At 41.7% G+C, this 24,498-nt stretch overlaps 1 protein-coding gene and 1 long non-coding RNA gene across 7 annotated transcripts in view; both read right to left on the bottom strand.

Moving 5' to 3' along the window:
• The window catches only part of NCOA3 (nuclear receptor coactivator 3), a 50,910-nt gene extending 33,350 nt beyond the window's left edge, over positions 1–17,560 (bottom strand). For 2 of the 6 annotated variants that reach the window (XM_088175126.1, XM_088175128.1), the window contains exons 1-3: positions 17,430–17,560; positions 16,840–16,894; positions 10,653–10,692 (exon numbers count right to left, since the gene is read on the bottom strand). The gene's annotated coding sequence lies outside the window, so the exon portion shown is untranslated. Of the gene's footprint in view, positions 1–10,652; positions 10,693–12,098; positions 12,179–16,839; positions 16,895–17,429 lie in introns of all 6 variants that reach the window. The other 4 variants (XM_088175127.1, XM_088175125.1, XM_014876080.2 and 1 more) reach the window with 3 other exon arrangements.
• A 160-nt stretch (positions 17,561–17,720) lies between these two features.
• LOC148221838 (uncharacterized) lies at positions 17,721–24,118 on the bottom strand. The gene is made up of 3 exons (XR_015807370.1): positions 22,929–24,118; positions 22,079–22,285; positions 17,721–18,260 (listed from the first exon to the last, which is right to left on the bottom strand). It is a non-coding gene; the product is annotated as an uncharacterized LOC148221838 (long non-coding RNA).
• Between the last annotated feature and the right edge of the window lie 380 nt (positions 24,119–24,498).

Raw genomic sequence — 24,498 nt, 5'->3', positions numbered from 1 at the left:
GAGTAAAGTTCATGTGAACATTTGTACACATGCAGAGATTCAAAAGCTGCTTAAAAATTTAAGAATGAGTAAAGTTCATGTTAGCCTTGATAAATATCAGCTGTCACGCATTGCCAACCAACACACACGATGTTTTCCACAAATTAAAGCCCAGTAAAATGTGATTTTTACTTTACCAGTTGAATATAACACATTATGCAAGGCAGCATCTACCCAGGGAAAAGTTTTACTGTTTTCAAATCTTAACTTCCAAAGCAGGATATTGTTACACAAACATCATGATACTGAAACGAATGGAAGCATTTCTAAAAATCTCTCCTCTAGTTACATATAATCCCCTAATATATACTTTCTACCACAACGGACACAGTCAACTTCAGAACTGAATTTTTGAAGAGTCCAAATCACAGCAGTCGTGGGTCCCTCCCCTGTTTAATCACTCAGGAAAATGAGCACGCTGTATAAATCCGATGAAACGATTTGCAAGAGCAAGAACAAGACAGGAGAGATGTGAAAATAACAAACTGAAGTAGTCAGGCATCAGGTTTCTTTGTTGAGGAAGAGTTTTGAATGTTATCTCTAGGTAAGGTGCTGAGTGACTCTTTGATTAAGTGGCACTTAACATTCAGTAAATTTAATATTCCTGCAAGAACCAGAGGCCTGGTACCTGTGCCTAGGAGCTAGTGAGGGAGGAAATGGAAGATGATGCAGTAATCAAGTCAGCAATTCTTTTGTCAGTGGAAAGACGCATATTTAAGGGGGAAAGAAATGTGAAATAAATAAATGTCGTATTCATACCTCATCGAAAATGCAATGCTGCTATAATTTTGCCTGATTTGGCAAAGCTACACAGGGAAAATGAATTTTCTCGGCCACCAGTATTTTGGGTTTGTGATAAAATCTGCATAGTATGAAAATGACACACATGTTAATTAGGTCCAGAATTTGCTGGAGTCACACACTCTAAATAAAAATTCCTAACATTGACTACTCTGGGCCCCTGACACTTCGCAATTTGGAAGCGAAATTCAGCTGACACTACTTGTCTCTCCGACTGAGGTGTTGGGAGTTTTTTTGTTTAAGGAAGATGCAGACTAGAAAAGTAGTTAGTTCGTTAAATATGTATTTAATTCACGGCCGTATGAACTAAGCAGCAATACTGAGACATTTCTTCGTCGGATTTCAGTAAGGAGACATAACTTTAATCTTTTACAAAACTCAACCACGTTTATTACAGCACCTGAGCTCGCCGAAACCAGCGTGACTCATCCTCCCTTCCCCACTTTCTAATTAGCCCCGATTGCAAGCATCGATTTGCAGGTTGTTTTTAATCGGGCTGTTTTCTCTTCAACCATACAGAAACATGTTGGAAACCGAAAAAATGGATTCCTACTAGCTCAGCCATGGGACTTTTAGAATACAGCTGGTACTAGCCATTCGTTAAAGCAAATTCCAGCTCTGCCCTTAGCGGCACACAAGCAAACTGCGCGCTTGTTCTCGTGCTCCCCTTCCCTCGGGGAGGCTGCATGCAGCACAGCACGATCACGGAGGAAAAAAATACAGGAAAAGGGAGGTGGGGGGGAGGAATGGAAAAGAAGTCCTCTGCTCTTGGCAAGGGGAAGGCGTTCCACAAGAACTGCCACAGGGTCAAAAGTTTACCGTGGTTTCAATTTCACCTTTTTGCAACCAATGAGCGTGCGACGGCTGCAGACAGAACCGCGGGCGGCAGCGGCCCTTAACTCCTTGCGGCCCGGCCCGGCCCCGCCGGGGAAAAGGGGCTCTGTCCTCCCCTTCCCTGCCTTCCAACGAGCAGCACAACGCCCAGCACCTTCCTCCGGACTGAGCATTGCTCTCAGCATGCAAATAAAAGGAAAAGGGGAGTCGTCGGAAGCAGTATGGCAGCGAGGCAGAAATGGAGACGTGCAGAAGTAGGGGCCCTTTCCCCCGCTTTAGCCGAGAGCCGTGGCAGAAAGCAAAGGGCTAGAAGTGATACGAGGCATTAGCAAAGCATCACTGAACTCCGGAGGTGTTACAGCTATGAGCTGGCTGTTTGTGCTGGCAAACAGGAACGACCTTGAGAAAGGGGAGGGACAGCAGCAACACAAAAGTGTCAGAAAAGATTCTGAATGCGCACTCCAGAGCTGCAGTAATTTATTTTGCTTCACGTCAAACGTGGAATCCACCGCGCTGTGGCGTAAGGCTGGGCAGCGCAAGAAGCACTGCTGCCCAGTCCTCAGTACCAGCAATAACAGCCTGCTTCTAGATATTGACTGCAAAACAGGACATCATCTACTCCATGAAGGATGGACATTGAATTCACAGCTCTTGGCTACAAAAATCCTCAGATCTTCAGAGTCTTGCAAAGGAAAACAAGCAAAAGCAAAGGAAAACAAAAAACAAAAAAACCCGAAACAAACAACAACAACAAAAAGCTTTGGACACGAGATTTGTAATAGATTGTCTTGGTCTAGCACTTATGTTATTACAGAACTAGAGCACAAAGATAGAACAGGCTTCTTGTTCCACTGTATCATTGCTAACAATGCAGCTTTCACCTCAGGAACTACAGACCCAGGGGAATCAGTCCACGGTGGGATAAACCAAAATCTGTGCTGCCACACAGCAGATCTTCTCTGGGAGACTGGAGAAAATGTTCATGACAGTAAATCTGAATTACACGATCTATGATTATGTTTTGGCATTTGAACTTGAAAAAAGTCGATGTCCAACTAAAGCAAAGAGTTCTCACCCCTTTATTGGTCTTGCAAGGAAAGAGGACTAGAGCCCTTGTGGAGATGTGGACAGAGTTCAGTGCAGCAATGGACACTAGAATACAAGACAGCATGAAGGGAAGTATGTAAAGTGTGCAGTTCAGGCAAACTCTTTAGCTTCATAACCCAAGAGTACAATTCAACACAGCAGAAAGGGGAAGGCTTACTTAGATTTTAAAAGCCCTGATTCGATACCAAATAGAATGGCAAGTCATTGCATACATTTGCAGAATAAAATACACGGAACTAACCACTCCAAAGCAGGAGACAGTCAAATTGGGAAACATTTGGAGGCATGTATGTTGGCATACATGTCTGACCTCCAACACAGTGCAGAAAGGATGACAAGAATCTGATGAATAGACTGTGAAGAGGTAAAGTGAGTAAATATGCCAATGACATACAGAAGAGGTATATGGTAAGGAAATACAAGGTGAAAATACAACTCAGTTTTCCAAACCCCAAAGCCAAGACAGATTGTTCAAGATAAGGTACATGACAACCTTAGGGGGGGAAAAAACATTAGTCAGTTGGCAGCTATTACTAATTTTCCATCAACATGCAGTTTCAAAATCAGTAAACTACCTTACCCGGAATGTTAAAGGCTTTCAGTGCACTTTGCAATGGTGACAGATTCTCTGGTCTCAAACCTCTACAACACAGGTCCAGAAAAAGGATTAAGACTTACAAAACAGCTATGCCAGCCAAAAACGTTGCCAATCAAATTTATGTAAGTCATACTTTTGCAAATCATACTTGTGTGACTCAATTCACAAAATAGTTTTAGGCAATAAGATAATCATGCAAAACCTCTTAAAATCTGCTTCAGGAATAGTCAGCCACTCTACTTCAGAGCAGCCAAAGAAAACTAATTTCCAGCTCGTGGGCAGGGTCAAGCAGTGATTTCTTGAACTGACACAGGTAGATTCCTTTCTTAATCTACACAAATAGACACAGGGGCAGCTTAAGGCAGCTACTATGAGGTTAAGTTTAATGCCTTGAGAGCTGCTAACAGAAGATGCAGGAAGTGATTAAAACACAAAGTCAGAAAGGTGAAGATATCATAAAATCTTAGCTGAGCTCATGCCCTACTACCAAGCTTTCGTACTGCAGTTCAAAATAGAAGACACCACAGAAAATGCCATCAAATAATGCTGAATTTTCACAGCTTAGCCAGATTAGGATGCACTTTTGCCAATACCAATTTAAGACTTAATTACTTTTATAAAAAATTCTCAATACATTCCAGTAGAAAGTGGTTTGGTTTTGTTGTTTTGCCTTCTCTGAATTCAGTGTCATTTTAGAGAAATTCTTTTACAGTAAGATATCATAAATTAATTCCCTTTTTGTAAGATGGTGTCATTTTACAAGAAGATGGATACTATAAAATTTTATATCAAGTCAGCATGTTACCAAGAAGCTTTTCTGTGTTTTCTGAATTTGATTAATACAAGTCAAGGTCACTTCCTGAAAGAAAGATGCCTACTACTGCAGCTGCAAGCAAACTAGACTCAATAGCTGGGGGATGGGAAGACAATACTGGCAGTTGCTAGCACTGTCTGCAAAAATATACCAACTACAAGAGTTGATTAAAATTTGGAATCTTTTACTACATCACTACGTAAGTAACCTAATAACTCAAGTCTGAGTCTGTATAATTCCTGCTCCAAACAAACAGGATTCACAATGATGCACCAGCAAGCCTGCAAAAAATGACTAATTCTGAGGAGTCTTAATTAAACTGTATGCAATTTCCTCAGAATTGTACCTTCCTTTTTTTTTTTTTTCCTATGTATGTTTTATCATGCAGTTCATGAAGCTGTTAGGAGACTGCCCTTGAGTTAACAGCGTGTGTCTGAGTCCTACCGAGACTGTGCAGCTCCACCCAATCCACAGTGTCCCACGGCTGAAGTCACGGAGGAAAAACACATTTTGGGAAAGCATGCAAGCTCTGCAGAAGTCTACAGTATGCATTTCTCCAGTTTCTGAAGCCTGTACCTAGCTTAGAAAAACAATTAGAAGTAAACTGTGTTCACCTGTAATATGAAAAGATATTTTAAAATAAGTTGTTTTTAAAACGTGCTGTATCTGCATGACACATGAGGCAAATCAGATGTAGTTTTCCCTTCCCTGTTAAAACGAACAGGTTGTGAAAGTAAGACCCTACCAAACAGAAAGAGTATTATTTTTGCTTTTTCTACAATTTGGAGCACCACATTGGCAGCAGGATGGAAGGAATCTATTGCTGAAAAACATTTAAAACCATACATCAACAGACATTTCCAACAAGGACATCTGGGGACCCATAGACACACAAATGCTCACCCTCACCTTAATATACTTCATCTTTAATAAAACGGCCTTGATACACCCTGCATTGCAACAGATGTTTCATATCAGGCTGAAAGCAGGATGATCTACTCAATTAAACTTAAATTTGACAAATTGGTACAGCAAAAAGAAAGGAACCTTGCTCAGTTTGGGTGGGCATCTTTGCCTAAAATAGAAAAATAAACTACAGCATACCAGTGCACATCTGTGGTTAAGGATGTCTAACATTTCCATTACAGCAGCCTACTCTAATTCTTTAATGCCTGTCCCTGACATATACACCTCAGAACTACTTTTTGGTTCATACATTTCAGCAATGAATGGAGAATTCAAAGTGGAGCCTTTTATTCAGTCCTAGAAATTAAAGCTTTGGAAGAGAAACTGGTCAAATGTCTAACCAAACTGAACTTTACCTTGCTGTCCCAAGGAAGATAACTGTATATCTGGTAAGTGCTTTATTTAAAGTACTCAAACATGCTCAGTTTTGTTTTAAACTGCTGGCCAAGATCTTCAAGTATTTTATCTAACCAAGTTAGCTTTGTTGCAGCACAGCTCCTCCATGCTTTATCATTATATTACCATGACCAAGAGCAACTTCTCTATAAACCTGCCAGCTACAAAGCAGTTAAAGTGCCTGGCAGCACAGCAGCTAGTGACAGGGACATTTTTCTAGGTTACACTGCCACACCCACACACAGCATCCACAAAGCATGAGGCAGCAGCAGGATCAAGGGCTTAGCAAAGGCCACCCTTTCGTCCCTCCTAATTCAAGATTTCATTTGAAGTGGTAGCTGGAATTCTCAACCAATAGTGCTAAAAATCCTCTTTCCCACCCCTCCAGCGAGTAACCCATGCAGAAAGTGCTGTCAGTTTAGTGGCCAAGGTGGCACCCTGCTCCATGACTACCCTGCTGGCAAACAGAGTAGAAATTACCTTATGGCAAATTAAACTGTTTTTTTCCATAAGCTTTTTAAAGACGTACAAAAACTTACATTGAAAGTGCTAAGGATGTGAGGTCATTAAAAAGAAACTTCAAATAGTATTGCCAGCTCCACCTCTCAACACATCTTTAATCCATGTTGCACATTCTTAATTTAATTTCAGATTCCTGAAAGGGTGCATTGCACAGATGATATAACAAGGCTATGAGTAGTCTTTCCTGTGAACTCATGGGGGCCAATTCCACCCAAAGTCTCATAAGCATTAACACAGCAATCACTTCCAATTTACTACACAGTAATAGAGAACTGTTTTATAAATGGAGATCTGCTGTCTGTCGAGGGCCTGTATCCTAACTTGGCCTTTGCCCAAGTACTTGGCTACTCAGAGAGCTCCACTGACAATGAAATCAGAACACACAGGTTTTTTCCAATGCAGAGTAAACAACACTGACATACACTGGCTTGATTATGACAGATCACAACTTCTGATGAAGAGCATTCTTTTAGAGCAGACTTTAAACTGACATTTAAATCACCAATGTAACTGTTGGAATATATTTACAACCATCAATGCACCATCAAGGGTGCACCCACGAGCATGAAAGAAATCTACTCCATAAATCACACTGCCCTGCCTTTGACACGTTTTGCTAGTCGGCAGATGCAGTACTTATGGACATTTATTCGTGTTGTTTGCACGAGAACTAAGTTACAGAATCAATGTCAGCAAATATATTATTTTACACTGGAAACATTACACTTTTAAAAATGTAGATTCATATCCTGAAAAAGTGTTTGAGTGCTGTGGGGAGAGGGTAGGGGGGAAGGCATTTATCCATTACAGGGTTTCATATTGTGCAAGTCTACTCACACTCACACAAACTGGTTTTAAGGGGAGTTAAATGCCTGGTGTCTTAAGAATGCTTTTGAGAATCCTGCTTAGTATCTTTTTCCATTGTGCTACTAAAAAAATTATTTTTAAAATTTATTGAAAAACACACATCCTCTTTATTTTTAAGATTAGATCTTGGTATTTAGATCTAATAATAATTAAAGGCCTGATAATGAACTTAATGAGTTTTTGGCATGACTAGATGCTCAGATATGAGAGTACAAGATTAGAAACTAAATAGGCTACTGAAGAAAGGAAATCAAAATTCAAATTTTCCATGCATAGCATCAGCACTTATACATGATTTACTTAACTGAAAGGAGTAAGTACAGCTACTTAATACAAAGGTGCCATTTCTAAAACCAAATTTGTCCTTGAAATATGGAAATGTTTCAAGCTCAATGCTGTAATTAAAATCTGATTGAGTGTATGCAGGTACATTTCGTTTGGCTGTAAGAGGTATTCATTTAGTTCAACAAAAATGCTTACCATGAGATATTTGAAGCAAAATCAAATGTTACCCCCAAAAATTTGAGCATTCCATTAATTAGGATCTCCTTTCCTCTATTTCTTTTTTCATATTCCTTCCCATACTTCATTCCTAGCAAACAGAGCTTAGCAGAGTACCTTCAGTGGAATTGCAAAGTAAGGACAGAACAGAAGCCTCCCCCAAATCAGCTTCATTAATCTTTCCACAATACTGTCAGGTTATCACAGAGCATCTGCTACAATTTACTGCTCAAAACAAAGCTGTAGTGATTTTGTGCATGTCTCTGGTCAAATAAAGTCTTAGATTTAAGGGCTTAATTATTTAAAAATTAAGCAAGGTAGATTAATAAAAAGGAAAAAGCCCAAAGGTTGGTGTCTTTGCTCAATTTTACATATAATAGAGCAATACCACCTAGAGAGGTACTAAGAGATTTGAGAGTCACAAGCTTTACTACCTGCAGCAAGTTCAATTCCAGTTTATAAAGAGTGATTGAACACAGGAACCACTGTCCTTAGAGACTTTGAATACTTGACTGAACAGCACCTTGACCGACCAGCACTAACTTTGCTCACAGTGTTTGGATCGATGCTCATAATTACATGATGAGTTTCCTCAGGGAATGATGTATCACAGCCCACAGATAAACTGGGATGTGGTACATAAGATACTGAGATAAACCATTATAACAATGGCTCACTAAGACAGGAAAGTAACATTACAATTGATCCTACTTTGTTTAATTTTAAGATATATTACCACAGTCTTTCTGGTTCTGATTTAAGAGATAAGTTTTATTAATATCATGTAGGCTTCAGATTTTGCATACATACATCAACAGTCCCATCTTTACTGGACACAGAATATCCTGATGACAACATTCATTCCTACCTTCAAGGATCTTTTTTCCCCTCCCATTTCTGAGGAAAAAATGGTATGCTTTTAGGAAAGCTCTCAGTGCTCTCCAGATTTTGTTTTGTTCCAAACTTTTCTATTCTTCACAAGCAATTTCCATTGCATAAAAACCTTATGCTTCTAGTTTTTCTAACGTTCTATTAAAGAAGCAGGATCTTCACTTTCATTAAAAAGCCATTTTTCAACAAATCTCACATTAAGCTCCCAAGGATTCCTCAAGCAGGCAGAAAAATCAGTCTTACTCATGGAAGTTTTTATACAAATGGCACTTCTCAAGCACTAGGGTTTATCTGCAGAACTCTCCAAAATGACACTATCAACATTAGCATAGAAATTCCAAGTAATTTTAGGAAGATTAGCAGCCATTCTGGAAATTAGTACAAGAGGTCAGTGACTACCAAAACCAGATGGGGTGATATCCTTCCTCTTCAAATGCCAAAAGCATTTAGAATGTCTTCAGATCCAGTTCCTTCCTTGTTTATAGATAAATGGCTAAGCAGTTGTGCAGTTTCACATCACCAGGAAGCAAATTTTATGTATTCTTATATAATGCACTGGTGGAAATGCCAGGACAGAGCTGTAAATTTTTTTATTGTGACTTTTCCGTACTTTTCCGCATTTTTTTCTTCAGTGCCCATACCAAGAGACCAACTGAATTGGATCTAACATTCAACAAAACCCCTGAGCTAGAGAGCCATTGTTTGATCTCTAAAGTTAGTATCCAGCCACATCTCTGCACTGAAAATTTGTCATATTAACATCTGATAAGCAAATAAAACAGAGTAACTGACTGAGGAGCACATGTCACACATTTATGTCATGCAATTAGAGAAGATGGGCTACAAGGTGTAATCAATGCAATGTGTTTTCTTCTCAGCAAATGCCACACTGCATTCATCCAGTGAATAACTCTGCTACAGTTCATCCCACACAGTGTGGCAAGTTCTGTTTAGGTACATCATAGTCAGATTTTATATTCTTGGGTCCTGCCAAAATTATTAGGAGAAAAGTTACTAGTAATTGTCTCTGGGCATGGAATAGCATCTCTTTTCAAAGTCCAGTAAGCATTTTTTAGTGTACCTAAGAGTCCACTGAAAGTCCTGAGCTTTCATCAGTACAAAAACTTGTTAGATTCTCATATAAACAAAGCCTACAAGTAACAGTCTACAAACTATACAGGACACTACTAGCAGGATAATCACAGCACACCATGCAGAGAATGCAAGAAAAGAGCACACAAAACTTAAGCCTGATATTATTAATCCTCTTAAAGAATAAAATTGATGTGATTCTTTTTTCATTGAAAGTAGATTTATGACAGACAATGTGCTCAAACAAGTGCCTGCATCCAGTCAGGACCAAAGGTTACTTATCACTTGTTTCCACCTCATACTATTTACCTCAGAGTGTCATCTGTCTGCAAAACATGGCTTAGGAACTGATGAGCACAGCTATCTGAAAAAAACCCACAAATTCTTCTGTCCTTTGAAGAGATCATTCTCCAAAAGGTTTGCCTTCAACTGTCTCATTTTCTTCATTTTGTTTTAACCCGACCTTATTGTAACCAAGCCAGCTCACCTGAACTCTATTTCAGGGCACCTGCTAAACAGCAGAGTATAGAGGTTGAACTTCTTATAAGAGATTATTCCAAAGGAGGTGCTTCCTCTCATGTGACCAAAATCCCACTGAATCGAATGTCCAGAGAAGTTTTCAGTTTCACAACTCTCCAGCAACAGCTATAGAAGCTGACATAGCAATCTAATGGAGTATTGAAGGTTAAATTGCTTAACCCAGAAGCTATGACCAAACCTCAAATAAACAATACCTAACAGTGATTCACATGCCATCTAATAATCTATAGATTTAGCTAAGAAATCCTATTTCACCATTGGTCTTTCAAAATAACATGAATACTCTGCTCAGAACAATTACTGGTTCGCTCAGGAAGAAGAAAACTCTAGTACCCATGATAGAGAGAATGAAAAAGGCAGATATATACAATAAGGATATTAGCACTGTGTCCCACATCTTAGGAGGAGCATCCTTTAATGGTCCAAGTGTTCCCCAAAAGCCTGACAGTGTTGGATACCATGGAACATACCAAGGCCAGGTCATACCATGCATTTCCTCAAGTTTAAGTGAGGTGGAAGACAGCAAACTACATATCATATTAACATAGAACATTAAAAAAAAAAACAACCTTTATTCTCCTAAGGGAATTGAAATAATTTTCTCCTTTTTTTTAACTCCCTAAATACCAATAGTTTATGAGAATTGATGCTGAGAAAACAAAGTAGTTGTGACAAAAAACTTACCTAGCACAGTGTTTGCTACAGCAGAAGCCAGGAGGAATACCTAGAAAGAAAAAGCATAATTTTTATTTTACTGAGTGGAGGAAAATTGAACAAAGATCTACTGGCTATAGCACACCTTCTTCTTCCCTACATAAAACACTGGGAATAAAGACCAAAGCATCACTGGAGTAAGGACAAGTCTCCTAAACCAAGTGGTAGGGATATTATCCAGTCAGTCACCCTGAAAAGAAAGTTCTTTTAAATCACCATGGGTTCTTCTGCAGTGACCACTCTGACTGGAATTATTTCCTGTATTTACTGAATCAACATTTGTAGATGGCAAGAATAAAATATCAGAGGTAAGCAAACCACACTAGAAACTACTGCCAGAACAACAAGAAGTATTTGAGTTATTTTATTCAAGTTGACCACACCTTTACTTATTAAGCTTTTGCTCAGTGCAGAATTGTTTCAGTCAAGATCAATCTTGCCTCTATCAAGTATTTAGCAAACTTACCAGTTAAATCAATGAAAGAATTTGCAATAAGCAGAATAAAGATAAATGTAAAACCAAGCTCAAAGAACACTGGAACTATCTAGCACTATAGTGAAATACCTCAGCTGGCACCTTAGCTTTATCCAAATTCCAAATAAACAAAGTAAGGTGGTTTTAGGCTTTGACAATAAACACATTTCAGTTGTCTTATGTCTTCAGCAAGGCACTTTTGCCTTCACAAAGAAAAAGTCTCCCTAGAAATCCCATCTCAAGCTTAAACTTTACATCAAATTTGTGAAGTAGCAAATTTATAGGAGATATCCAAAAGGTATACAAAGTAATTTCAGTACTTTTAATCAGCAAGCAACCAACGAAACAATATACAATTCACAATACAATCCTCACACAAAGTGGAAAACATATTAAGGTTCATGTCAAGTTCAATGTGCTCTACTTTTAACTTTAGTCATTAGCATTCTCATTAGCAGCAACTGAATATGTGAGAAAGGATTAGGAGCAATCAGGGAGTCAGATGTTGAAATTTTTACATAATTATTTAAAAAAAAAAAAAAAAAAGGTAGCCCAACAAAGAGAGGTAACAGAAAAGGAAGCACAAAGGCCCTGACTTGGCTTGAGAGCTGTGGAAATGCACTGTGCTGTCTTAAGAAGACAAAATTACATTAAAATGCATTTAAAGGGTTCTGGTTTTACATTTTCAATTAATACTAGAAAGACAAGAGTCTGTTGTGATTTACTTTTTACACAATACAGCAGCTTTGCTCCCACCCTGGCATTTAAGAAAACAAAAACCTCAACCCAATATACAAAGGTTTTTTTAGGACCTACCCCAAAACAGCCTAAGTCAACAATAAATATCTGTAGTGACAGAAAGACAAGACACGTTCCAAGTACAGAGTCCTCTACATCTTGGAAAAAGGTCAGGCTGCTTTTAGTAAAGAAGAGTAACTTACACAGAAAAGAGCTTTAAGGTAGACAAATGAGGTTGAACCTGTAGATCCCTTCAGTTTGATTTTCACCATTGCATCTGAAACTACAATAATTAAAAAAAAAATAACCATTAAGTAGTCTTTAACTCTTTTACAAAAGATGTGTTTCCTAATATCTTTCCTCCTTTGTATATTAAAGATAGGATAATGAAGATTTCTAGTTTAGTAGCATACAGTCCTTACTGGAAATGTTGGTCTACAATTACCATTTCCAGAAGCAAGAAAAGATGTATTGTCACCTAGCAGTGATCATGCAGAAACAGGAACAGTTAACACACTGGAAACCAAAAAACTGAACTAATATAATCAGTAGCTGATACCCAACATGAGAGTGGTTTATGCACAGTCTTCCATATGAGAATTTATTTCTTGACAATTGCTTTTCAGCAAGCACTTGCTCACCAAATAACTTGAAATTTCAGTCCGGAAAAGATTCCTCACTGAAATTCCAGCAATAAAAGCATGCCTGCGTGTTATTAAAGAAAACAGTGGAAAATTTCTCAGGCTGGCATCCAGAATGTCTGCGGTTCCTTTCATTATTTCTCTTCTTGCAAAGCAGTTATTAAACCAGACCCTAAAAGTGGGGTTTTTTTGTTTGGTTGGTTGGTTTTTGGTTTTTTGGGGGTTTGGTTTGTTTTGTTTTTTTGCATGTGTGATTTTGGAGTGTGGTTTTTTTGTTTGCTTATTTTTTTGTTTTTTTTCTTTTGTGAAGCCTGGAAATTTCTACTGCTTTTATAGACCTTTTGAAAAAGCTCCCTCAAATATACTGCTGAAACAATCTTCCACTTCTACCTAGACATACTCTTTAGTTTAATGCAAAAGTTTAATCACTATAAAGAGGAGCTAAGACGAGGTGGGGGAAGGAAAAATTTTGCTCATATACCAAAAGAATTGCTTGGCCAATCTGAAATATTATCAAACTATGTATTAATCATGACAGAGGTCACCTGAGGTTCAGCTGCAGAGAAATTGCAGGGTAAGAGAAGACAAAGCAGCTGATAAAGCTACCTTGCAGCTGTACATTTGAACAGAAATTACAGTGGGTGACAACACCAGCTATTCTATTCCTCTCAAGTGATGGCTGTCCTTCAGCTTTCTCAAATTTGCACTCATTTTCCGTTGTTCCTGAATGGCACTCATCATCCCTGTTACCTGCTCATTGTCTCTCACACAGTCTGGCAAGTTTGCTAGCACTAGTTCTGTCCCTTACCACTACAAATCTTCCTCAGCAGCCTTGAATGTACATCAAAAATTACGGGGTTCAACAGAAAACATACAGTTGTAATATAAAAGTCTTTGAAAGCTACTTCAGCCAGGGAAGATGTTTTCTTTTTTCAATTTTCTCTGCAGTGATTAGAGAAACTGCCTTCCTTTTAAAGGGGGATCGAATGTACATTCTAGGTTAGCAGGAGATGTTGGCTTTGCTCTATTTTAATCGAGTGAACGGTTTGCAGATAAACTACTCTTGCTTTTGTTGCCATTAGTGCTATCTTTGAATCTATGACTAGATAAATACTTGAAATACCAATTAGGAGGGGATTATTTCAATTCCTACCTAAGAAAGTTAAGCCATATGCTGACATCGAGCCAGGAATCTCTGTTCTGAACATGGAAGAGGCTGCCAGAGAAGATAAAAGGTGGAGGGTACTATAAGAGAAGATGCTGCCTGCCTCTGCTTCAGTTCATGGCAGCAGCAAAGATGGACAGAGCACAAAAACAACTCTAAACCAAGTCACAATTCTCTATTTCCATCTGACCTCTCGAGCCTAGCCTTTATGGGGAAAGAAAAAATATGATAGAGGAAGATGTCTGAAAAGCCTAGCACTGGCAAAGTAATTGCAAATTTTTGCTTGAAATCATCTCCTTAAGATGTAAGCTGCCAAAAATGGAAAACCATTTTAAAGTTGTCGTTATTAACACAAGAAATTAATTTTTGAACTTTTACTAGTTCTTCCATAAGATTCAACAAAAACTAATGTAGCATTTCCATATACCATTGCTTATGCACATGCATACACACGTGTATGCTCCTAATGTTTGTCTAAAAAGTTTTAGAAAAGGTTTATCCACATAGACTATATTAGCTACTACCCCTTCAGACACACACAGAGCAGCAAAATTTATCTTTTTCTGTGACTTACCAGCCTCCAGAGAATGTGATGTAAAAAATCCAACAATGTTAAGGTGCTAATGTGCTCTACAGGGCAATCGGCAAAGAATTACAAATGGAATGCACAAAGCAAAACCAGAGGAATTCTATCTTTGATTTAGATTTATTTAGTTCTTTGGACTTACACAGAACAAATAGAGAACTCTCAGTTGACTGTTCTGAACAATCGTTTCACCAAAATACTGGAGGGAACATGTATTTCACTGGCTTTTTTCCAAGTAAATTGTTTTGCTCCATCTTATATTAAAAGATATGGCAACAAAAGTCACCCAACCCAATCCCTGTTCCATTCCCTGTTGGGATGTTTCAGTGAGGCAGGGCATTCTGATATTAGACACACTGCACACAAAAGACTAAAAATCCTTCATGAGGTCGAAGGCAAGGTAATTTTGTTTCACTTTTCAAAAATCAGTTTATTAATAACTGCAAATTTTAAAAGTCACCAATTAAGTATTAGTAACAGGATCCATATGAAGTATGCCTCCCATTTATATGGTGCACAAAATAATTTAAAGCACCTTCACTCAACTAAATGCAGCACATAAAAATCAGAGTGAGTGGAAATACCTTCCATAGCAGATTCAAATTAGCAGCAGTTAAATTTTTTTTACAATCTTTCCTAATACACTACATCTAGAAACATCAATAGATCTAGCCAAGGGGAAAGGGGGGGAAAACAAATGATAAAAACTACATAGGCAGGCTGCCCCAGCATTCAGGTTAGATCTTCTTCACCACCCTCTCATATCTTTGGCATAAAGGATACTATTCCTCCCCTCCCACTCTCCTCCATTTTTTTCTTATTAAAACAAGCCAGAAGAGTATTTAAGATACTTCTAAATACTCAAAAAGCCTGAACATGAAGTGCAGAAGATCCTGTATCATACAGTCATTGAAGATCACCTTTTCAAGCCTCATTTAAATGCAGGAGCTGAAGTAGCCTGTAGTGTCAGGCTGTAGTGTCAGGCTGTAGTGTCAGGCTGTAGTGTCAGGCTGTAGTGTCAGGCTGTAGTGTCAGGCTGTAGTGTCAGGCTGTAGTGTCAGGCTGTAGTGTCCAGTACCTTTTCACATCTTACAAATGGTTTAACTTTGCAGGCAAATAGAATCAAGACATCTTTTGTTTCCCAGCGTTCTTGAGAAATGAAAACACCCCCCACCTTCTCTATGAAACTGTACCACAGAAACTAATCTGGAAGGTTTTTTGATTGTGATTTCTTGTCCATTATTAATAAAAAAAGTACCACCATGATAAGATAAGGTTCTGTTATAAAACAGATTTGCTGCTTCTTCCTAATCTGCATTTTGTCTCAGCTATACATTAGGGTGTACATCACTGATACAATGCAACAACAACAACAAAAATTTACTAACTAGGCAATGCAAAACTTCGAAGTTAATAAATCCAAAGCCAAGATGAGCAAGGGCCTCAAATGAACAGTTAAAAGAAAAACAAAAGCCACAGGCGAGCCCAAAATGCACACGGAGTCATTTTCCAAATAAAATCAGTCTTGCAACAACACTCCTGGAATCAGGAATCAGGAGAGGTACTTAAAGTGAGGCTGAACGCTGGGTTTATTTTGTCTATCGCTTTCTGTATCACACAGGTTCCATCCTCACATGTCAGCAGTGAATCCATCAAATCCACCGGTATTAGTTTAAAAAAAAAAAAAAATTGAAGGGAATTCTTGACAACAGTCAGTTGAACAGCCTATTGTAACAGCAAATAGAAATGTAACAGTAAATATAACTGCTGCACGCTATAAGGCACAGTTTTGTTTAAAAACCGAAAGTAACAAAACTGAAACAAAACTAAAAGCCCGAACGCCCCCAAAAATACCCAATTTTGTCTCTTTCCTCTAAACCCAAGCTTTTATTCTCTGATTTTCACTCATATACTATTTGTTTCTATGAAACTATATTTTATATTCAGAATATACAACTTTGTTTCGCGTGAAGCAGAACATTTTGAGATGGAAACATTCCATGAGAAAATATTTATTTTTACAATAGCGATGACAGAATTTTAAGCTTATTGTAAGAATTACAGATACCATATACTAAATATTGCCATCCCTCACACTTTCCGATTTCCTTTTGTTTTGTCCTGTTATTCCAGTTAGATTATTTTGTGTTAAATTCTATGTAAAAGTGGAAAAAGATACTGAAGATTCAAATGAGTCCGAGTATGAGCTGACAAATACAGAAGCTTCACTTTTAAAGGAAAACTTGACCGTGCTTAGGAGTAGGAGCAGAAACCACAAACAGAACCAACTTTAGAACCAAAGGAAGAGAATTATGGGAATTATCTCAACCTCACGCTAGCTCATAATTACCCTATTTACATCCCAGAAACACTAACACCTGTAAAAAAAAAAAAAAAAAAAAAATCTCATCTCCACCCCTAAACAACACAGTTTCATTACAACTACGAGGCAGAAATGGGTAAGAGGCATGGAAAGGAACCGTTCAGTTGAAGTATTTTTCATCCCTTTTTTTATTACCGGCGGTAAGGAGGAGTCAGGTGTAAAAACTTACCGAGGCTACAGGATGACCAGCAGAACGCGGATCTCGAGGTCTTTGGAACCCAACCCTGCGGAATGGCAGAGAGGGCCATTCTAAGGCAGGTGTTTCACCCACAGACAAACCGTGCATCGGACGAGTCTAAAGCCAAGTCCCCGGCGACCTCAGGTCTCTTTGTATTCTACGAGGAACCTCCACCCCAAATCACCATGCTTATATACGCATCACACAGCCCTACGGGAAGGCTTCAGTCCGCGAATCGATTCCCCGCCACTGCCGCACGAATGCCCCTTCAAAACTCAGTCTCCGCTAAAGTTACAATGGCTACAAAGAGGTAAAGGCAGCGACACGTTGCCGGGGGAATCCCTTCGTCTGCAGCCCTGGGAATACACCTCGTACGCAACGCATTCAGGGAGCCAGGTTCATATAGAGGGAGACGAGAGACACAGAAGAGCCGCCTCTCCAGCGGCTTCTCCCTTCCCCGGCAAGGGGCAGCGCTCCCTCCGCCATCGCAGTCCCACCCCAGCACTAGAAGCACGGGAAAGCCGAACTAGAACTTCCCTCGTTACTCACGCCCGCCCTCTCTCCCTCCAAACCCCACTCACCTGGGAAACGAGCCAAAGCTCAGCTACGTCTCCGTCTCCCCAACACTCAGCCCCTCACCGCCATTTTCCTCCCTGCCTGGATTTAAATCGGGACCCGAAGGGAGACACCAGGAGGCGCGAGGCATTGTGGGAGCTGTAGTGCGGCTCCGCGGAGCCCGCACCCCCTGGGCGCGGGAGCTCACGGTACTTGTAGTCCGCGCTGGGCTCGCTGCCAGGCTCAGCCCGGCGCCGGTGTCGCCGGTGTCGCCTGCGCATCGCCCGCAGTAGGGCGGGCTCAAGCGGCGAGGAGGAAGCGGTGCCAGGGGAAGCTGCGGTGCCGTGCGCCCCCCGGCGCGATAGCTCAGTGTTCCCAGAGGTCACAAAATGCCGTATCTGTATCATAAGGAGCGTTTTACTGCGCGTTAAAGTACATTCAAAATACAGTGCGGTACCGGCTCTGGGTCGGGCGATGTCACTCTGTTTCTGCTGAGCTCCTGCTGTGGATCCTGATTGTACCGCTGGTCCCGTACTCATGATTCTTAGGGAGTTTTGGTTCCTGTTTTGTTTGTGTGCGGCGTGTGTTTGCACACGTTGGAGCTGCTCTCCCTGTGGCCACAGCCGTGACGGAGCAGGATAACAAAAAAATCGTTTTCCACGTTACTCTTCAAATTTTCACAATTTTCATTGGGCTTCATTGACCACGCCAGCGAGACGTGCAGCACTGTCCCGAGGGCTGGCGCTGTCGTGGCGGGTCTGCGAGCGCAGATTCCGGTGGCGATAGAGCCGCGCTGTCCCGGCGCGCGTGGTGATCTCCCCGCAGGAGCATCCCAGGGCAGGGCTGGAGGAACGAGGCTGTGAATTGTAACCCAGAGAATCTTCAGGCTCCCGGCGCTCGGTGCCGCGGTGTTTGGTGGGCAGAACACACCCTGATCTGTCTCGCTTGGGTTTGAATGCACTCACTTGCACACGTTTGCGCACGCGTTGCACACTCATCTGCACCCTTGCACACTGATGTGCTTCTACAATAAATAACTTTATACCAACTATGAGTTGCTTCGCTTTTTAGGAAAGAACATAAGCCAACAGTGTGAGTGCCTAAGAGCAGCCAGAGGTCCAGAAAACCTCACAGGGGAAGTTCTTACAGCTCTACTTAATGCTTTATGAATGATGGTGATGATGATGATGATTTTCTGGAAGTAGGCTGTCTGTTCTGATCCATTTTCTTTCCTCTCAGACTGTGCTGAAAGGCTGAGGTGAGACCAGGATCTGTAAGATCTCTGACTCTCGGACTCTCCGTGTCTCCCCGAGACCAAAGCCGTGTTTGCTGTCAATGGTTACGTAGTGGAAGATGCTTAAGACTGAAAACTTTGGGGTTTTTGCCCTGAAACCCAAGACTCTCTCTGCATCTGTGACCTGTATATCTCTTGAAAGAGTTCCTGGGTTTAGAAAGGTTTTTACATCCTGCACTATATAATTGAATTAAAAAGAATCATACTGTATCAATGTGGTGTTAATGGCTTTGCTTGACTTGGTTAATTAAAGCAGATCATGGATAAGATAAAGGGTTTGATAAGAGCATCCCTTGGTTGGAGCTTGCAACTGTTCCTAAAGTTGTCTTTGTTCCTTTAATTTCTTTCAATTATTTCTTAAGCAATTACTGCATTTAGGATATACAATAAGGACAACAGCATTTCTGCCCTGTTGGATTGGGAATCCAAGCCCAATTCCCTGGAGAGTGAGGGGATGGGGAGCCGAGCTTTAGGCTGGGTTTTGACAATGGGAATTTGGCAAGGAGGAAAGGAGAGAGATTCTCCAAGAAGTGGTTAAGGCCAGTTCTGCTGGCTTTGGGTGCTCCTAGCCCAGAAAATCAGAAAAAGTGTGTAAGGGGTTTGTAAGGAGAGTGCAAGGAGTGTGCAAGGAGTGTGTAAGGAGGGTACAATGAGTGTGCAAGGAGTGAGTAAGAAGTGTGCAAGCACTGTGCAACGAGTGGGCAAAGACTGTTCAAGGAGTGTGTAAGGAGTGTGCAAGAAGTGTATAAGGAGTGTGTGAGGAGAGTACAATGCCTGTGATCGATTGCTTGGCGATCGATTGTTCATGCCTGCCGATCGATTATATCGGTGATCGATTGCTCATGCCTGCCAATCGATTAGATCGGCGATCGATTGTTCATGCCTGCCGATCGATTAGCTCGGCGATCGATTGTTCATGCCTGCCGATCGATTAGATCGGCGATCGATTGCTCATGCCTGCCGATCGATTAGCTCGGCGATCAATTGTTCATGCCTGCCGATCGATCAGATCGGCGATCGATTGTTCATGCCTGCCGATCGATCAGATCGGCGATCGATTGTTCATGCCTGCCGATCGATCAGATCGGCGATCGATTGCTCATGCCTGCCGATCGATTAGATCGGCGATCGATTGCTCATGCCTGCCGATCGATTATATCGGCGATCGATTGTTCATGCCTGCCGATCGATTAGCTCGGCGTTCGATTGCTCATGCCTGCCGATCGATCAGCTCGGCGATCGATTGCTCATGCCTGCCGATCGATTAGATCGGCGATCGATTGTTCATGCCTGCCGATCAATTAGATCGGCGATCGATTGTTCATGCCTGCCGATCGATTAGCTCGGCGATCGATTGTTCATGCCTGCCGATCGATTAGATCGGCGATCGATTGCTCATGCCTGCCGATCGATTAGATCGGCGATCGATTGCTCATGCCTGCCGATCGATTAGATCGGCGTTCGATTGCTAATGCCTGCCGATCGATTAGCTCGGCGATCGATTGTTCATGCCTGCCGATCGATTAGATCGGCGATCGATTGTTCATGCCTGCCGATCGATTAGCTCGGCGATCGATTGCTCGCGTCTGCCGATCGATTAGATCGGCGATCGATTGTTCATGCCTGCCGATCGATTAGATCGGCGATCGATTGTTCGCGCCTGCCGATCGATTAGATCGGCGATCGATTGCTAATGCCTGCCGATCGATTATATCGGCGATCGATTGTTCATGCCTGCCGATCGATTATATCGGCGATCGATTGTTCATGCCTGCCGATCGATTATATCGGCGATCGATTGCTAATGCCTGCCGATCGATTAGATCGGCGATCGATTGCTAATGCCTGCCGATCGATTAGCTCGGCGATCGATTGTTCATGCCTGCCGATCGATTAGCTCGGCGATCGATTGCTCATGCCTGCCGATCGATCAGATCGGCGATCGATTGTTCATGCCTGCCGATCGATCAGATCGGCGATCGATTGTTCATGCCTGCCGATCGATCAGATCGGCGATCGATTGTTCATGCCTGCCGATCGATTATATCGGCGATCGATTGCTCATGCCTGCCGATCGATTATATCGGCGATCGATTGCTCATGCCTGCCGATCGATTAGATCGGCGATCGATTGCTAATGCCTGCCGATCGATTAGATCGGCGATCGATTGTTCATGCCTGCCGATCGATTATATCGGCGATCGATTGTTCATGCCTGCCGATCGATTATATCGGCGATCGATTGTTCATGCCTGCCGATCGATCAGCTCGGCGATCGATTGTTCATGCCTGCCGATCGATCAGATCGGCGATCGATTGTTCATGCCTGCCGATCGATTATATCGGCGATCGATTGTTCATGCCTGCCGATCGATTAGCTCGGCGATCGATTGTTCATGCCTGCCGATCGATTAGCTCGGCGATCGATTGTTCATGCCTGCCGATCGATTAGCTCGGCGATCGATTGCTCATGCCTGCCGATCGATTAGATCGGCGATCGATTGTTAATGCCTGCCGATCGATCAGCTCGGCGATCGATTGTTCATGCCTGCCGATCGATTAGATCGGCGATCGATTGCTCATGCCTGCCGATCGATTAGATCGCCGATCGATTGCTCATGCCTGCCGATCGATTAGCTCGGCGATCGATTGCTAATGCCTGCCGATCCATTACATCGGCGATCGATTGCTAATGCCTGCCGATCGATTAGATCGGCGATCGATTGTTCATGCCTGCCGATCGATTAGATCGGCGATCGATTGCTAATGCCTGTGCACACTCCTTGCACACTCACTCATTTTTCTATAACGTTATGTGTGTAATGTTATGTAACGTGATTTTATATAATGTTATGTAACGTTAGGCGCGGTTAGTTATGTAAGGTTAGGTAAGGTTAGTTAGGTAAGGTTAATTATGTAAGGTTAGTTATGTAAGGTTAATTATGTAAGGTTAATTATGTAAGGTTAATTATGTAAGGTTATGTACTTACCCTTATGTATGAAAGTTTCCCTGACGTTCTGTGTGTCTGTTACACAGTGCTATGTTATGGAATGTATGGAATTCAATGCTATGCATGTGCTGTGGTGGGATGGATATTGTGGAATGGATGGATGGATGGCATGGAATGGATGGAAGGGAATTTAATGTATGGAATGTATGGAGTGGATGGAATGGAATGTATGTGATGTATGGTATAATGTATGGAATGGAATGTATGAATTGGAGTGTATGGAATGGACTGTATAGAATATAATCCTCACCTGAGCACACAGAACTCCTCCCACAGCCCCGAATCCTCACCTGAGCACACAGAACTCCTCCCACAGCCCCGAATCCTCACCTGAGCACACAGAACTCCTCCCACAGCCCCGGATCCTCACCTGAGCACACAGAACTCCTCCCACAGCCCCGAATCCCTCCGGGAATGCCGCGGGGGTTGGCAGGGATGGTCCCCGGGGGTGCGGCAGGGATGCTGCAAGGGGTCACGGGGCAGAGGTGAAGCCCGTGGGACAATTTTTGGGGTTTTCCTGCCCGAATCCCATGGCCAGGACAAGGCTGGCGTCCCGCGGCAGCCACCGGCATCGCACCTGAGGAGATACAAACACCCCAGCTACTCCTGATATTCCCTTATTCCTTTATTCCCTATAGCCTGCACCTGCAAAACCTAAAATCCATTTCACCAGCGTGGGGAAAAAAAAAAAATAGTGATGGCTTAGAGCAGATGAACCTTGCTGCAAAACCAAAAATTCATCTCACCAGCATGAGAAAAATATCATTTTAGCAATGGCTTAGAGCAGATGAACCCCTCTTTGCTTTTACCTGCAAGATTCCCAGAGTGTTTAAAAGCTGGGAAAACACATAAACCAACCACCCTGAATGCACCTAATTCCATTTTTTTTTTTTTTTGGATTGTCAAAACCAGAACCTTCATACCAAGCTGGCTGCAAGTCACAAACTTCGAGAGCTGCTCACCTACTTAAATATTAATGGTGCTTTTCTGCTCTAAGGGAGGGGAAAACTAAACGCAATTATAAGAATAAGCAGTGAAAGCTGGAAAAATACGAGATGTTTGACTCAGAGAAATGCTAAACCAACCCACTTCAATCACTGCTTTCCCTCGAGGAGGGAAAAATCCCTTTATTACATCTTGGTCAAGTGAAAAATGGAAGATCTCCTTTATTTAAGAGAAAACAAACAAAAAAAAAAGGGTTTGAACTATGATAAAAATACCTCGAGGTTTTGAGTGACTTTTGGCAAGTCCCGGTGCAAATCTATGTCTCTTCATCCCTTCAAATGGAAATGGAGATGATGTGACCCATCCCATTTCTCCCAGCAGCTCCAGGATTTATTTCCAGTTGTGTTGCCATTTAAATCATGCAACTTGCATTTTGTTACCTGCAACAAAAACATCTACAAAAAAGAAATGCAAAGGGAAGTCTTGATATTATTACCAAGGTTTGCAGCACGTTTTCACATTTTTTGGAGTCCATCTCAGCCAGAAGTACCTGAAGGATCCACTCAGCTCTTCCCAGATGTGCCAGAATCCACAGAGCCTGATCAGCCAGCTCCAAACACAGGGAGCCCCTCCAGGAGCAGCAAATTCCCTCCTTCCCCCCAGGAACAGAAAATTCCCTTCAGGAGCAACAAATTCCCCCCAGGAACAGAAAATTTCCTTCAAGAAAAGCAAATTCCCCCCAGGAGCACCACATTGCCCCCAGGTGCAGCAAATTCCCTTCAGGAGCAACAGATTCCCCCCAGGAAGAGCAAATTTCCTCCAGAAGCAGCAAATTCCCCCCAGGAACAACAAATTCCCTTCAGGAGCAACAAATTGTCCCCAGGAATAGAAAATTGACTTCAAGAACAGCAAATTCCCCCCAAGAACAGCAAATTCTCCCCAGGAGCAACAAATTCCCCCCAGGAACAGCAAATTCCCCCCAGGAGCAACAAATTCCCTTTAGGAACAACAAATTCTCCCCAGGAATAGAAAATTGACTTCAAGAACAGCAAATTCCCCCCAGGAACAGCAAATTCCCCCCAGGAGCAACAAATTCCCTTTAGGAACAACAAATTCTCCCCAGGAATAGAAAATTGACTTCAAGAACAGCAAATTCCCCCCAGGAGTAGCAAATTCCCCCCAGGAGCAACAAATTGCCCCATTACCCCCAGGAGCAGCAAATTCCTCCATCCCCTCAGCTCTCTGAGCCAGCAGGGATGCAAAGATCACTTCATGTGCTGGTAGCAAAAATCAAACCAAAGCAGCTCCTTGATCCTGTGTCATCCACACTCAGTAATCCAGAGCAAAGTGAATTCCAGGCAGTTTTCCCAGGCAGTTTCACTGGCAAAAATAATCTCCGAGTTGGTTGATTTAATGACCCTTCATTTAAAGAAGATAAGAGTGGCTTTTTTTTTTTTTTTTTGTCTTCTTTGTAATTGGAGCGTTCAGCCACACATAGATGTGTTCTATCAATCAGTGCATGAGTGAAAGGTGAATAAAAGCATTTACTGAACTGTCATATCCACAATAAAACAACAGCTGCTCACAGCTCGGGAGGGAATGCATTAGCAGAAGTAAACCTGGAGGATAAAGACTTATTAGTCACAACATGCCCTTCAATCCTTTATTTGTGTGAGCAGCTCAGCTCTGCAATGAACATAATCCTTATTTACAATAAATTAAGCTTATCTTTGCACTGTGGCAACGATGGCAGATGGATTTTACTTCCTTCAGAAATACATTTGCCTGCACCACCCTCAGGGTTTGGCTTCCCTCCCCTCCAGTTCTGTCCCTACAAAATTCCTG

The sequence above is a fragment of the Sturnus vulgaris genome, chromosome 17 (genome assembly GCF_052056855.1).
Source record: "Sturnus vulgaris isolate bStuVul1 chromosome 17, bStuVul1.hap1, whole genome shotgun sequence".
Taxonomy (NCBI): domain Eukaryota; kingdom Metazoa; phylum Chordata; class Aves; order Passeriformes; family Sturnidae; genus Sturnus; species Sturnus vulgaris.
Note: the sequence above shows the minus strand (reverse complement) of the source record. Positions and strands in the feature narration are given on the sequence as shown.